The following is an 18,404-nucleotide window of genomic DNA, read 5'->3' on the forward strand; positions in this document are numbered from 1 at the left end:
GATTCAGGTAACCCTTAGAACCTAGTAAATTATTATAAATGTTAAAAGACTACTAAAAATGACATGAATCACATAATAGGTATTGGAGGATATGTTGAGAAGCTGCATCATTGATTTTGAAGGAAGTTGGGAGAAGTATCTTCCTTTGGTAGAGTTTGCTTACAACAATAGCTACCAAGCGAGATAAAAATGGCTCCATATGAAGCGTTGTATGGGAGGAGATGTAGAACTCCTTATGCTTTGGATGAAATGGGTGAGGAGAAAATAGTGGGCCCAGATTTAGTGAGACAGACAGAGGAAAAAGTGAAACTCATCAGAGACAATTTGAAGGTCGCCTTGGACAGACAGAAGTCATATGCCGACCTGAGGAGAAAGGATATAGAGTATGAGGTTGGCGAGAAGGTGCTTCTAAAGGTATCACCTTGGAAGAAAGTGCTAAGATTTGGTAAAAAGAGTAAGTTGAGCCCTAGGTTTATTGGTCCATACGATGTCATTGAGCATGTGGGTCCAGTTGCCTATAGGCTAGCTTTACCACCTGAGCTGGACAAGATCCACAGTGTATTCCATGTGTCGATACTCAGGAGATACAGATCAGATCCTTCACATTTCATTTCAGCAGAGGAGATAATTGTGCAACCTGATTTGACATATGAAGAAGAACCAGTTAGAATCTTGGCACGGGAAGTGAAAGAACTCAGAAATAAGAGGATGCCACTAGTGAAAGTCTTATGGAGACACCACAACACGGAAGAAGCGACATGGGAGAGCGAGGAGACGATGAGGCAGCAGTTCCCTCAGCTCTTCACATTAGGTAAATTTCGAGGACGAAATTTCTATTAGAGGGGAAGAATTGTAACGCCCTCACCATAGGTAGTCCGTACAATTTACTGTTCCGACGACTCATATCTGTTCGGACTGTCAAAATATCTGGAACTACATCTAAACTATAGTGAGGAGGCATAAATTAATGAAATAAATATTAAAAAAAAATATAGGAAAAATTTTGAGAAATAAAATAAAATTTAAAGAATTTATTAATTGGTATAAAAAAAATAAAAATAATCCGATGAGCATCATGAAAGGCATTTTGGTCATTTCACCCCTAGAGGTGAATTTTGACTTAAATGTCAAATTAAAATTTGGAAATAGAATAATTAACATAAATTAATTTTATGAATTTAAATTTGAAAAATAAGAAGAGAAAGAAGAAGAAAAGAAAAGAAAAGAAAAGGAAAGAAAAGAAAAGAAAGGAAATAGATTTATGAAATTTAAAAACAATAAAGTACACATAAATAAATAAATATATATATATATATATATATAAATAACCATAAGAGACAAAACCCCCCACCAACCATCTTCTTCTTCCTCTTCTCTCTCTCTCCTTGCCGTCTCCCTTGCTCTCTCCCACCCCACCATTGTTATCAAGCTTAAAGCTTGATTTCCCAAGTTTTCACTCACCAAAACCCATAGACCCCTTCACAAAAAATTTAGGCCACACCATAAGAAAGCTTTAGATACCCATAAGAAGAAGAAAGATTAAAGTTTGAAGTGGGTCACAAGAGGTTAGTGCACTAATCCCTCTTCTTCTCTTTATTAAACATGAAAAGCATGTTTAGCTAAGCATAAATACCATTAAAACAAAACGAAAATCTAGAGAAAAGAACCCTTGAATTTTTGGCAGCCATGGAACTTGAAGTTTATTGCTTTTAAGTGATGAAAAATGGTTCCATGAGAATGTGTAATTAGTTGAAATGTTTGGGTGTTTGATTGTGTAGTGTTTGTGTAAATTTGAAACTTTGAAAACTAGGGTTTGTGTAAATATTGAGGACTTTGTGTAAAATGTTGAAATTGATCTATTGGGATGAGATTGTTGCTTATAGAAGTGTATTACATGCAAATTGAAGTAAGGAAGTTGGAGGAGATTGAGTTTTAGAAGTGTCAATTTTCTGCAGGTTGTGTTTGTTGAGGGCAGTGTACATTTTAGGCCATAAATAAAATTGTGTGACCCCAATTGGTATGAGGCCAATTGGAGGTGAAACTAGACCCAAAATAGCTCATTTTTCATGAAGAAACCATGCCCAAATTCTGTCCAAAACTTGACCTAAATACTGCCCAAATTCGGATTTCCCTGCAACCCAACCCAGAAAATGACCAAATGAACAGTACGTGTTCATTTGGTCATAACTCTCTCTATACTGGTCCAAATGACCTAAAATTTTACCCATGGAAAGTTTAGACATAGGGCTACACTTTTCATGAGGACCACTTAACCCAGTTTTGCCTTTAACAAATTCAAATTGTTAGCACAAGTTGGGTCACTGAAACTGCCAACCCAGAATATGACCAAATGAACAGTACGTGTTCATTTGGTCATAACTCTCTCTATACTGGTCCAAATGACCTAAAATTTTACCTAACTATTCCTCAACCCAACTCTAAGGCCCATTTGGGCCCAATTTCAAGAATTTAACCGGACAGAGTACGGCCATAACATGGACCATTTAACGAGGAGTTTTGACTCGCCGGACCTGTAAACACAATATATATAATAAACTGGGGAGCTCAGCTCACCCTCTACACAATCAAATGTCATAAAAATAAATGGGAGCTTGACTCCCTCATCCAATCTAACCATACATGCATTTAATAAGTTTATAGGTCCAACATGAAAATTATATTACAGACCCAATCAAATAAATATTTCTAACACATGCGAAATTCTAGGAGTAAATAAAAATTATATAATATTATAACATAAACAGGCAACCTGCGAGGGATGGGAACAGGTTAAAACTCAAAAATAAACCTCCTGTATCCTGAAAAAAAATAGGTGAGCAAGGGTGAGCGTTCGACTCAGAGAGTAAATATCAATTTTTAACTATAATTTCTATAGCTATCTAAAGCTAATGCACCCTGTGAAATGAAATGCAACATCGTCATAATTTTTATAACATAACAGCAAAAAGGTAATTTGGAGCACTCACACACCCGATAATATCAAACAATACATATATGGGAGTTGATCCCCTATACAGCCCTCTTAATCCAACCTCTGCCAGCTAAGATCTCAAGTCGAATTTTCGCTTAATAAATCAAATACGGGGTCCCAGTGAATCTCTCAAGCCGTGTCTACCCCTGAAGGACCGGGTCCCAGTGAGTATCCCTCAAGCCGTGTCTACCCGTCCTGTCCATATCTAACACCATACCACACGCACGCCAACACACGCATACTGCTCCAAATTACCACAAACAACACCCATTGCAATTCATCAATTAAGAATGCAATATAAAACGTGCCTAGTGTTTAACTATATAGATATATACATATAAGTGATGCATGAGCATACCTGAACATATAATAATATTGAAATTATAATTAAAATTAATATTTTACTCACAGACTTAACCGCAGTCACTGTGGCGGCTGGGCGGAGGAGGAAGGCTGTCCCGGCTCACCTGACAATTTTATTATAATTATTTAATATATTTTACTCAATACAAACTGAGAAAAGACCAAAGATGTCCTAAGTCGTGCCGAAAATCCGGCAGAGTCTCCCCTATACCTAGGACCTACCCAACCTGTAAAAGGGCTTAAAACGCACTTCTATATCCACAAACCATACACCCATAACTCAATCACATCACACAGCCCCTCCTGGGCCCATTCAAACAGTCATCAATCATAATATGTAAAATTACAGTTTAGTCCTTATAATTGACCCTTTTGCAAAAACTACCCAAATAAGCTCTAAAAATTCTAAAACTTTGTCCTGCGGTTCTTAGCAATATTACTAAACTAATGCAAAAGGAATTATAATTTTCTAAGCTAACACGAATATTTTATGGATTTTTAATCCCATTCAAGCACTAAATAATTAAGAAAAAGTAAGGTTCGGGTTTACCTATGCCGATTCCGACCCCGAAGATGCGCTCGGGACATCTGACAACGGTGGGGTAGCCAAAATCTCGACCCAATTGTAAAACTTTTTTTTGGTAGCCTGTCTGTTTGGCCGGAAATTTACAGACCTGGGCAACCGTTGAATTTTCGCGAATTGAAGACACTTATACGAAGCCCACAACACGGGGGTTAGTATATATTTTTTATGAAATTTTCTAAGCTCATTTAGTACTTGAAAAAATACTACCAAGCTTCATGGGAACCACCGAAAAACGGTATCAGAAAATTTTGAAATTTATATTGCCGCGAAGCTCTCGACGAGTGGAGCGCTCTGGTACTCTTGATTTTCTCGTGGAGTTCACAGTTTGTGAGAAATTTAGCTCAAAAGTCAAAATTGGCTAAAATTTCCTGGACAAAAATTGGGCAAACCGCTTAATGAATTTTGGTGTTCTTGGTGTCTATGAAAAGTTCTCGAGGTGTAGATGTGTTTTGGCACAAGACTCGACTCAAAAGGTGACTGGATCGGCCGAATTTTAGCCGGGAAGCCGAAACGACGCGCTGAGCGGTGGGTCGTTTTTGCGCGCTTTTTCCGACGTTTCAGGCGGCCGGCGAGGGAGAGGAGCTGAGGTGGTGCGCCGGCGAGGGGAGGAGGGCTGGGTGGCGGCTGGCTGGCGTGGGGAGGAGGGGGGAGAGAGAGAAAGAGGGACGGAAACGCGAGGGGAGAAAGGAAAAAGAAGAAGAAGGTCGGTCCGATTCAACCGGTTCGGTTTGATTCGACTGGTCATTTTCAAGATACAAAATTTTGAATTTTTACTCTGTTTTGGGACTGAAAATGAGGCCCAAAAATTCCTAAAAAATTTTAGAAAACTCTGAAAAATTCATAGAGTCTAAATATATTTTTAATTTTGCCACGTGGTCTTTAAATTAATTTTTAAAAATCATCAAAGTTTTATATTTTCGGAAAATCGAACCCGATTTCTAAAATTCGAAAAATTTTAAATAATTTTCTAAAATTTAAATAAAATAAAATATTAATATTTACCCATAAAATAATAAATTTAAAAATTAGGGGTATTACAATTTTGATCGGCAAGCTGCACATGATCTTGGCCAACCGAAATGACACCAATACCTCATTTTCTTTTCGCAATGATATATGTTGTAGAGGATGTTCAAATAACAAATAAATATAAATATAATTATTTATTACATTAGAGATTTACTATAATTAATTTTTATTTTTTTATTAAAATGGATATAATTTAGAAATTTACATTACAAGTTAAAAATTATATTGTCTTATAAGTATTTGTTGTTTATTTTTATTTGTTAAAATATTAATTAGCTTAATATTAAAATATTGTTTGTTTAATGTTAGATTCTATATTTTATATATTATTAAATTTATGTGTGATTAAAATTAATATGTAAATTTCATGTTATATATTATTTTATAAAAGTTAAAAGCATTGAATCATATTAAAAACATATAAAATAAGTCATATTGCATCATTTAAAATCGTGCTAAATAGATCGTATCATGTTAAAATAATTCAATATAACTTAATGTTAATTGTGTTGTATATTGTAACATGTATATTTAAAAAGTTGGGTTCGTGTTTAATTGTGTCATGTTTATACATATTGATCCTTAATCGTATTTGTATCACTTTTATATCAATACGAACATAATCAATCAACAAGGATTGCCATCAATATTAAATTCAAATTTATGAATTAATTAATTAATTAATTATTTTAATTTTTTTAAGAAATTGAGAGAGTAAAAACTCGAATCTGAATTTGCTAGTGAATAATATTCCTTCGGCCACTCAACCAATGTCAAACTAAATAATTAAATCATTTTACATTAAAAATATGAAAAGATTTGTAGTTATAATTAAATGCCCTTATAAATTACCCAATTATTTAATATATTGAACTCAAAAATCCTATTTAGTTATATGTATTTAATGAAAAGATAAAAGATTGATACAAAAGCAAAATAATCACTAATTTGTATGAGATTTTAAATATTTTAAATATTTTATGCAAATTTTATCTATATGGTTAAAAATTCAAATTTTGAAATTGCTATTATTGGAGGACTTTATTTAACATTCACCCTCAATCTAAGCGTGGATTAGCTTCATTCGCATAATAGGCTGGAACACCACGTGTTTCAAATTATTTTTGGAACTTATTAATAAATTATTATATAGAAAATTTTTTATATTTTATCAATTGTCATTCCAAATCAATATTGCTTATTTAAAAAAAATGTTAATTTAATTTTTCAATTGAAATTAAAATTTATTCAATTTATCTACTCATATGAGTCATTTGATCCACCTTTAATTAAGTTTTTTATTTTTTAAAATTATCAAAATTTAAATTATTTTAAATTTTATTTAAATTAAAATAAATTGTAAATATTTAGGATTGAGAGAGTTAAAGAATTAAATAATAACTGTAATGGGCACAAATAAAACGATAAATATAATAATAATAATAACTAATTTAATTCAGTTATATTTGAATTGTCTCTAAAATTTATAAAATCTCTAAAATAATAATAATAATAATAATAATGATAAACACTAAATCTAAATAAAATGGTAAAAATAGGAAGAAGAACACTTATCCTAATTAAGAATCCCATTCCTTTTCTAGTGATTTTCTTGTCCTTCCTCATCAAATTGATAATATTAAGTTCTTCAATCCAAGAATAGGGAAAAAAATTAAGTAATTTTTATATTTAAAAATTTTCAGAAATAAAAAAAATATGAAGTATTAAGGATAAAATAATTATTTATTTAAAAATTATTTTTAATAAATAATAAATTTTATTTTCTTAATTTAAAAAAATCAAAATAAAGTTTAAAAAGATAATTTATTTATTTATTTATTTATTTAAATTTAAATTTCTACCATTTTTGAAAACCACTATAACATTCTTAATCAAAAAGTCCACCCATTACACACACTCTCTCTCTCTTTTTTTTTTAATTTTATTTTACTAAGAGTCTGTTTGACATTATTATTAAAACTGTAATTGAGAAAAATACTTTTTAAAATACATTAATTAAAGTGTATTAAAAAATAATTTAAAATTAAATTTGATAAGTTTTAATTATAAGAATATTAAAATAATAAAGTAATTTTTTTTCAAATTATTTTTTCAATAGCATTTAAAATAGTACTTTTTTTTAATTCATTTTTGACCTTCCAACCTTAATGTTAAATAAATACTAAATAATTCTTTGAACTAATTCTTATCACTTAATAGTTTCTACTTCATATTTATTCTTTTATCTCTTTCTCCAAACGAATTGTAAATTAATGTGGATTAAGAAGCTTTGAGCACACAATGTAAAAACTAAGATGTTTGATTTAATCAATGTAATGATAATAACAAGAAAAAAAAAACACATTTTTAGCATTTTTAGTAATATTTAAATTAACTAATATGTTGAAATTTGAAAGTATGATCACCTAAAAGTATGCATGCAATGTTAAAATAATTCAAAATTATTAAAATGAAATATTAAGTTTAACAAGACAAAGTGATAAACAAATACGAACTCAAAATTATTAATCCATATATTTTTATTATGTCTATGTAAAAGTCTATGTTTTGTAATCCTAACTACATGTCCTCTTTAGATTAAAAAAAAAAAAAAGATGACAATGGATAGAATTAGGGTTTAGAAGGATCAAAACTATAAAAATCCATAAAAATAGCTTAAAACCCGTGTAACTTGGCCCAAGGTGTAAGGCTCTCAAGGCTCCTAAAGAGCCAAGAAAGCCTTGGCCGAACTCAATAGTCATGGGTCTTGGCCCATTTGGTCAAGATAGTGAGAGAGAGTGAGTGTAAATACTACCTTAACCTTTTGGGTAGTCACACACCAACTTAGGAAGAGAATAATACTATTTAAAATATATATATGAAAAAATGAATTTTAAAGATCCTTTTGTTGAAAATATAGAGAAGAAAGGGAAAGAAAATCACTAATTTTCGAAGGTGATCTTTTTCTTTTTTTGAGGAGAAGATCAACTTTCTATTTAGTTTCTTCCTTCTATAAATCCTAACTTACATCTATTCCATCACCTTTTTCTTTTCTTACAGAAACACTTTCTACAATTGCCCTTAATTCTCCTAAATCTCCCCTAAGACTCCTTAGCCACTAGCCACACACATATTCACACCCACATTTGACCTTACTGATTGAGAAAGAGAGGTAAGTTTGGTGTTCATTCGGCCATCCATATTCCATAGACATGTATGAGTTTGGTACTGCATACTTTTATTCTAAATATATACTAATGTGCATGTACATGTATATGTCAAGACCTATTATTAACAAAATGCTCATTATTATGCCTCTGAGTGTGAGGGCATAGAAACTACTCACTCTCAATCGAAGATCAAACCTAATTCTTTCTCCTAGAAAAATATATACCGTTATCAAAAATAATACTTTGCATGTATGAGTTAAGTAACTAATAAATTACTAAAATTTATTATTTTAATTTATGAACATATTTTAAATGTTGTAACTATTTATGTGTTATAGACATATCTATTCATTAATACACACATTTACTTGTTAACAATCATATATGTTAATAATTTAATTATAAAATTAAAAAAATAATTATTTTATTTTACACATACGTGCTAAACGCTATCATAAAATTATACATATTTATTTAAATATATATAATTCTATATATTTAACTTTTATTTTCACTTCTTTCCTTTCTTATATTTTAATAATATAGAAAATCTCTCTCTCTCTCTCTCTCTCTACTATCTAACATACAGGTTATTTATAACAATCCCTTGCTTAGCTTGTAATGCTAGATTTCAGTGTTTTATGCATAATGAAAAATATCTTTCGATTTAAACTTTTCCTTAGTGTAGGTCTTTCAAAGTTCTGAAGAAATCATGGTGATATTAGCTTAAACCTAGATTTATATTAAATAGAACCAGCAATACTACACATATGAACCAATTAGTTTGAATCAAATGTTCACCAGAATTTTAGCACTAATATAGTCTTGTGCTATCTCCTCCTTTCATGAATATTTACAAAAGTTATTCTAACTTTTTGTTGAAGTTATACCACTTCTTATGTTCGTATAAGTAAAGTTTCCTTTGTAACAATATTAAACTTTATTAAGAATATAAATATTCATTCTCATTCCATTAACTTAGTACACTAAGTGCTTAATTATAACATTTACTAATAACTTGCTGTTATCTTTAAACTTTGTTTAGTAATAACACTATAAAATAGAGATCCCATCACTAGTAAATTTAATGGAATATTCTTAATCTTAATCCACCGCATGTACTTGTGATCATATCTCTCGAGAGCCCTTTTATTAAATGATCTATTAGATTATTATAAGATTTAATATAAACAATAGTAATAACACCATTAGAGACTAATTATCTAAGATATTTATGTCTATCACAATATAAAGAAATATATGGCATCAGTTGTGGCTACTACTTAATATCCAAAAACAAGTTTCTTTAGTCGTTCTGCTTCTTTACCTATAGTTGCCAAAGCTATAAACTCAGATTCTATCGTAGAATGAGTTATACAAGTTTGTTTCATTAATACCCAAGAAACAACACCTCCACCTAAGGTGAACACCCAACTGGAGATTGACTTATTATCATTAACGCTAGACATCTAACTAGTATCTGTATAACTTTCTAGCACAATTTGAAATTTTTCACACAATAATCCATAGTAGTTCTTTTTAAATATCTAAAAACTCTTGAAACTACTTCCCAATATTCCATACAAGGATTACTAGTATATTCCATACAAGGATTACTAGAATATCTTGACAATTTACACGTTGAAAAAAGCAATATCAAATCTAATGTAGTGCATAGCATATATTAAGCTACCAATAGTACTAGCATATCTAATTTCAACAATTGCTCTACCAAAATTTTTAGTCAAGTTGCAAGAAATATCATATGGAGTATTTGTTTCTCTCAATATAATGAGATAGACAAAGAGCAAAACCCCCCACTATGTTCTTTTATTTTGATACTTAAGGTTGTATCTACCTCCTTTAAATCTTTCATTTTAAATTTTAACATAAGATACTTTTTTTGTATCATTTACACCTTTCACATTTGTTCTAATTATAAGCATGTCATCAACATAAAAACAAATTATCATACCAAAATCAATTGTAAACTTGGAATAAATACACTTATCAGCACAATTATGTTGAAAATCACATTCCAGAATTGCAGAATCAAGCTTCTCATGGCATTTAATTCGTAAATATCAGAATGCACAAGTTCTAATAACTCAGAAGTTATAAGCAAAAATATTCATATAATTATTAATACTGACTTTAAACATTTCATCACATGAGTAACCTTTTTCCCACAAAATAGTCCATTTCTGGATACAATTATTTTGTCAAACTCCAGAATAGCCTTAACACCTTTCTTACACAGCAGACTAGTAGACACAAGATTTTTCCTTATTTCTGGCACATGTAGCACATTTACTAATAATAGTTTCTTTCTAGAAATGAAATTTAATTCAACACTTCCTTTTCCCATTACTTTAGCAGAATCATGCTTGCTCATAGAATTTTCTGCCCATCTACAACTAATTCGTAATTTTTAAATTGAGTCTTGTCATTGCAAATATAGACAATAGCCCCAAAATCATACCACCAGTCATTAGACTTGGTTATTGCAGCCATATTGAGTTATGTTATCATTCCAATATGCAAACCTGATATCATGCAATCAACTCAATAGTTTGTTCAACTATATTTATTTTATTGGAATTCTGAGCACTATTATTCATATCTTTTTTTCTTATGTTTCTTTAGAAACCTGTATTCACGTTTGTAATGCCCTTTCTTGTCATAATTTTAGCAAGATTTTCCTTTCTTTGATTTGTTGTTGCTATCAAAACTAGTACTATTGCCTGCTGCTTCAGAAAACTTTCTCCTATTTTCAGAATTTTCCTTTTGAAAATTCTGACTTCCTTGCATAAAATTAACTTTTGTGGCAAATTCTGATATAAATTTGTTATCACAATTTCTTGCTTTTTCTTATATATGCAAGTGTTTCTGAATCTATTCAAGAGAAAAGTCTTTTGTGGTATGCAGTAATTTCCTTCTATATTCATTCCAACTAGGAGGAAGTTTTATTATTATTCCTCCTACTTGCAATGATACGATAGCTATCACTTTCAAATCCCTAAGTTTTGAAACAAGGCTATGTAACTCCTGGACTTGATCCATAACAGACACATTATCAATCATTTAGAATTCAAAAAATATTTTATGATAAGAAATTTATCCACACACTGTTTTTCTGTGTTGTATTTGAACTCCATCGAATTCCAAATTTGGTGACTTGATAAAGATAAATAAATCATACAACCTATCTGACAAGTTATTGAGAATATGATCTATGCACAATAATTCATCTTCTTCACACTTTTTCCAATCTACTTTCACTTATTTAGAATCTTTTAGTGTTGGTGGTGAAATAGCAGATAGAATTGGACCAAGTATATAAGAGATCTTCAAAGCAGTAAGCAAGAATAGTATCTTATCTTTCCAGTGAACATAATTTATTCCTTCAAAATGATCCAATTTCACGAACTCTTTATTCATTGCAAAAATTGCCTTGGACTCCATTGCTATTAATAGAGGTGGCCACGGTCCGGTTCGGAATCGAAACTGAACCAAAACCGGACCAGTTAAACCGAGACCAAAACCGATCAAAATCAAAACTGTTATTAAATCAAACCTAAACTGTTTCTCCATGGTTTGGTTCAGGTTCAAGATATTGTAAAACTGTTAAACTGTCAGTTCGATTCGATTTGAAACAATCAGTTTATAACCGAATCAAATTGGCGGTTCGATTTAGACCTTCACACAGCAGGGCTACAAGCTGGACCTAGTCCTACCTCTTGAACTAGGCCTAGCAGTCCTATACCCCCCACTGCTCTTTGCAATTGTCATTCATAAACCATAGGTCGTTTCTTTATTTTTTTAAAAAAAATTCTAATCATTTATTTATTTTTCAACTTTAAACAGCTTACATTTTTTTAATTTCAAATTGTAAAAATAGTTAACGTTATTTTTTTTAATTTTTATTATAAAATTACTCTTTAGTCCCTAATAACAGTAAAAAAATAGTTAATTTTTAGAGATAATTTTGAAAATAAAAAATTTATAAAAACTCTATAAATACCCCAATTTGCCTCCTTAATTCATTTACAAAACTATTAAATTCTCTCAAATCTTTTAAATTCTCTACAAAATTATTCTCAAATCTCTCTTTAATTCTCAATATTCTCTAAATTTCCACACTTTATTTTTTTTATACACTCATAAAAATTTTTAATACTATTATTTTACTCAATAACTCTATTTTTTTATACTATCATTAAAATTTAATATTTTCTCTATTACTCTATTTTTTTATGTGCTCATAAAAATTTCTACTACTTCTATTTTTTTTTATTTAATATCTACACTATTTTTTTTTATTTTCAAATTTCTAGTTTTTTTTTTCTTCTACACTTTTTTGTTTCAAATTTCTAGTACCTTCTATTTTTTGTTATCTTCTACACAATTTTTTTTATTTTCAAATTTCATCATAGTATCATACCATTTTTTTTTTTTTGAGAAAATGACAAGTAGTGGATTTGGAAGTTCATCAAGTAGCAAGGGGAAAAGTAAGGTTGGTGAATCAATATACCCAAATCCAAATGAGCTTACTACAGTTGATTTAGACAACATAATAGAGCAAATTGGCGATGATGATAATGATGTTAAAGTTTAATAGTTATTCCAGCACAGTCAAGAAAGCCAAAATCAACAAGCTGAGAAAGATGAGGCAAAAAAAACAATCACATCTGATATTTTCAAAGTCCACTTTACAAAAAAAAGAAGATCCGAAAATACATTTGATATAATTTGCAACTATTGTGGCAAAGTCTACAAGCTCAAAATGGGAGGTGGATATGGCACATTCAAGAGGCACTTAGAGCAAAAGCATCTGACCAAAATTCGGTATGATAAGTCTCAAACTCAAATATCTGAGTATAAAAATTCTAAATCTCAATCTTTATTTCAATATTCTGATTAGAAAAATAAAGAGGAATTAGCAAAAATAATTTGTATTAAGCATTTATCATTTAGTTTTGGTGAAAAACTTAGTTTTATTAATTATTGTCAAAATGCTTTAAATCCTAATGCAAAATGTATTCCTAGAAATACTTCAAAACGCAATGTTTTTTCTTTATTTAGAAAAGGAAAAAAAGAATTACAAGAAGTTTTTTTAAATATGAGTGCACAAATTTCTATTTGTAGTGATATTTGGCTTGATCATTAGCAAATGCATTCATACATAGGCATAACATGTCATTGGATTAGTGATGATTATATCATGCAAAAAAGAATAATTGCATTTCATATTTTTGATGAGAGACATACTGCTAATAATATTTATAGGATGATCAAAAATATTTTAGAAGAATATAAATTAGTTTATAAAATTTTTTCAATTGGTAATGCTGCTGCAAATTTTGCATCAATTAGTGACCTTAAAAAAATTTTCCAACCCAATTTCTGGGGGAAATTTTTTCATATTAGGTGTGCATGTCATGTTTTAAATTTGTGCGTGCAAGATGGTTTAAGAACCCTTGATGAATTTATTTCTCCAATAAAAAAAAAATTTCTTTTTTATGGGGACATCCTCAAATTATGAAAGAATTGGCTAAATTTTGTAAAATAAATAATAGAAGATCAAAAAGATTTCCAAGAGATGTTTCTACTCGTTGGAATTCAATATATGAATTACTAAATGAGTCATTTGGATATATAGATTTATTGTGCACATTTATAGCAATAATGTGCCACAAGTTCAACTATATCCACAAAATTGGAACATTTGTACAAAACTTTTAGATATTTTAAAAGTTTTAAATGATGCTACATATACATTGAGTAGTGTTTATTATCCTACATCTCATTTATTATTCATGTTTAAATCTTGATAATGAGATTGATTTTGATATTCATGCAATAATTGTTGAAATTAAAATTTTAATTTTAGATTTATATAGTGAAATTTGTTCTTCTAGCCAACAATTAGTTTCCCAATCTCAGTCTTCTAGTCAAGTTCAGAATGAGCCATCCTCCATAGTAAGCATGGGTGATCGTGCTTTATTACAAAGGCAAAAAAGGCCTAGAGGATCCCTTGGTAATAATTCTGAATTTGACATTTATTTAACTACTATTTTCGAGTTTGGTGATACTAGTGCAGGTAAAGAATTTCCAGTACTTGATTAGTGGCATTGACACATAAATACTTTCCTCACCCTTGCACTAATTACTAAACAAATTATAGCAGCACCAGTCTCCACAGTTACAGTTGAACAAACTTTTAGTGTAAGGGGTAGTATATTAGATGAGACACAATCTAATATGGTTCCTGAATCATTAGAAGCTCAAACATGTTTGGATGATTGGATTAAGGCAGCCTTAAGGCAATAAGATATCAAACGTGAAGGAAATGAAGATTTATATGACATAGGAATCGATGGAACAATAACGGGATCAAGCAGTTGTGGAAGTGATTAGGGTCAGGGGGTTATCTAACTCTAAATAGAAGATAAGAGAACTACGTAGGCTTTGATTCTTCTAAACCCCAAGATGATATGTAGGCAACTTAATTTCTACAAAATTAAATTCAAGCCCTTCTTTCTTTCTTTTTTCTTTTTTTAAACTAAAATTAATTTAATCTCTTTTCATTTATATAATTTTTTAAATTAAGTCTACACATTTCTTATTAATTTTTATTATAAACACAAATAATGTCATTTTCTTCTTTTCTTATTTTTTTTGAAATATTTATTTTACTAATTTTTTTCTCCCATTTTTTTTATTAAACCTCCCTAAACCATCCCTCGAACCACCCTAAACCGCCCCTTGAACCACTTCAAACCACCTCTCTAAACCGCCTATTAAACCGTTTCAAATCGGGGCTCGAACCGGACCAACAGTTCATGATTTGCCCCTCAAACTTGTTAGTAGTATGCCATAGAGTATATCATTTAGTATATATCTTGTACATATTTTATTAATAAAAGGCAATTTCACTTTTCCGTTTACATAATGTATTTATGTGTAATAGAAAATGTTCATTGATATTTTGTTAGAAATTGTATTCTTAAGTTGTTAAGAATATGAGTAACAGTATTTCTAGTACAAAGTATCATAAATTGGTTTACAATCGAGGATACTTCACAATAAGGACATGATTTATCCAGAAAGATTGTAATCATTTTTGTTCCCAAGGCATTTATATGAGATATAAATAAGATGGAATGGTGAGTCTCATGCCATATAACAAATATGATAGGCACTTATACATGATAAGTAGGCCGAACTAGTGATGCATAAGACAAACACATGGAATTTGCTCTTGTCAATGCATTGTCATATATCATATCAGTGCATATAATCTTTAGACCTAAGAAAATACAGTTATCTTGTATATAGGTGGTTTGAGTTTGATGCTGCTTTCATACTTGTATTGTGTATGGGTATATGGGCATATGTTGGCTCCTACTAGTTATAAATGGAGATAGGTGTTGATCAAGATGGAATCTGTTACCCTAAGTAAATAGGGATAAAATCCTATGTTCATTTAATTGTTCTTGATGTTTCAAGTTCCTGGCTAGGACAGACAGATTTAGTCAGAAAAGAGTTTCTGACAAGAAAATCTAATTAATCAAGAACTGGAATTAAAAGAGAACATAATATTCATAGCAAATGGGGTTTGACATAAAGCATGACTCCAGCTCGAATTGGGATTTTATAACAGAGAGATTCTAGTGCATGGTAACATATGATTATAGGTTCATTTAAGGTATTCCTTATTACTGATTGGGTGGCCATGGCATGCTATGCTAGGTGTTAACCATGGTCTATGAGGTGCCTAAAATGATTTAGAGAAATCATTTATGGTAAGAAAGAGTTCTGATGATATTAAAAGTTGATATCATATCTCATTGTCAATTAGTGATGAGCCTAGTGAGTCACACACATACACAAGTTAATCACCAAGTTAAATGTGATTTAATTGATTAATTAAATAGTTTAATTGATTAATTAAATATGTTTGATTTGCAATAAGATTGCAAAGTCCCTAGCATGGCTTGAAACCAAATTTACATGATTGGATGTATAGTACAAGTTAAATTTATATTTAAAGTGTTTAAATATGAATTGAATTATGAGAAATTAATTAATAGAGATTAATTAATTAATTTATATTTGATATAAATTGATTAGAAGAGGAGAAATAATGATTTTGGGTTGAGAACTCAAAATTAAAATATAAAAGTAATTTGATCATTTCACAGGGTGACATATGGCACCATGAGATGGTGACACATGGCACCATATAAGCTTGCCATTTGTCTTCCAATCATGTAAAATGATCAAAGTCAAGATTAAGTGTAGCTTTGACACTTGACTTAATGTGATTAAGTCAATTAAAATTAAGATGCAATATAGTAATGACATGTGGCAAGGGTTTTAAGTGATGACCTAATTATAAAAGGAAAAAGAAAGAAAAATAAAACACACTCTCTTATTTTTTTATAGGTGCTGCCACCAGTTAGCCCTCTCTCTTCTCTTCATTTTTTCTCATCAATTCAAAGAGAATTGCCCAAATTTCTTTGAATTAAAATTGCTAGAAATTATTTCTAGTATCTTATACAAATCTACAACCTCTCTAAAGATAAAAACCTAAATTATAATTGATTGGCAAGGCTTGAGAAGCTGATTTAGGGGCTACCCATTGGTGATCGTGGTGTGGACAAGCTAGAGGGATAACATTTGGGGTCCTAGGTGGTTCCTAAAGGTGCCAATTATATCACTAGTGCATCAAAAGGTTAGTGCACATTTTCTTCTTTCAAACTAGGGTTCAATTGAATTAATTTATTAATTCAAAAATCTTAAATGGCAAACATAGATCCTAATACATATTAAAAGTGTTTTAATATGCAATTGAGCATTGAAATTAATTAGGCACATAATGGATGTGGCATAATGCATAAAACCCTAGAAGAAATTTTTGAAATTCAATGCTCTAATCTAATAATTTACATACTTCCGCTTCTACAAAACCGTCCCTTAGCGGTTCGGTTCAGGTTCAATATTTCTCTGAACCTAAATCGATGGTTTAAGAACCATAACCCGCGGTTCCTGAACCGTAGCCGCCCCTAGCTATTAATACCTTAAAATTGTTATGACAGTAGGTGTAAAACAGGCTTTGAGGCATGATAAATTACTATTTTTTAAGATATTAATTGCCCCCACTAGATTGCTGCAAGGTTACCTCCAGGATACCTCTGCTAAAAGTCTGCAAACAACAACTTCTGAAGATTTCCCTTAAGAACTTTTTATGAACTAAATTTAGAGAAACAAGTCCCTTAAGAACTTTTTATGAACTAGATTTAGAGAAATAAGAAGAGAAGAAGAAGTATATATGATTTAAACAACTCATCCATATTTATAAAGAATAAAAAATCATGGCACCTTTCTCGACAGACACATATATCTATTTCTAATAGACATGACTGTTTGTTTTAAATTTGCATCTGTTATAATAGATATGACTATTTATGTATAATAGACATGTCAGTTTATAATAAAAACATCTGTTACGACACATCTCTAAGCAATTGTGACTGTTTATACGTAATAAATTTATCTGTTTATAACAGACACGTCTATTATGGCACCTTTCCTAACAATTGTAATTATTTGTGTGTCATAAACTTGTCTATTTATTACTAAATATATCTACTTGTTAACAAACATATCTATTAGTAATTAAATTATAAAATTAAAATAAAATAATTATTTTATTTTACACATATATGTGTCAAGTATCATCATAAAATAATATATATTTATTTAAATATATATAATTCTATATATTTAACTTTCTTTTCACTTATTCCCTTTTAGTATTTTTAACAATGTGGGAATTTTTTCTCTTTCTAATATCTAACATACAAACTATTTATAACACATTCTAACAACATGCATAACTAAGACAAAGTTGTCGCTTTTTATGTTTCTTAATAAAATATTTAATGGTGAATGAGGCTATTTAGCTTGAATTTCTAAGGGATGTTTACATGTGAAAAATAATTTTTTATTTTTTAAGAAAATTTTAAATTTTTGTGAAAAATAAGGGAAAATATAAAAAAACATGTTTATTCAATTTTCTAATTCAAAAAATAAAAAATTCATATTTTTCATAATTAAAAAAATCATTATAAAATATATTTAAAAACTTATTTTAATATGTGCTATTCAATTTTTTTACAATGATATGATTAATTTTTATTATTGTAAACAAATATTTTTCTAAATAATTATTAATTTAGTTATAAAAACTATAGTA

This window comes from Hevea brasiliensis, chromosome 14 (assembly GCF_030052815.1).
Source record: "Hevea brasiliensis isolate MT/VB/25A 57/8 chromosome 14, ASM3005281v1, whole genome shotgun sequence".
NCBI lineage: Eukaryota > Viridiplantae > Streptophyta > Magnoliopsida > Malpighiales > Euphorbiaceae > Hevea > Hevea brasiliensis.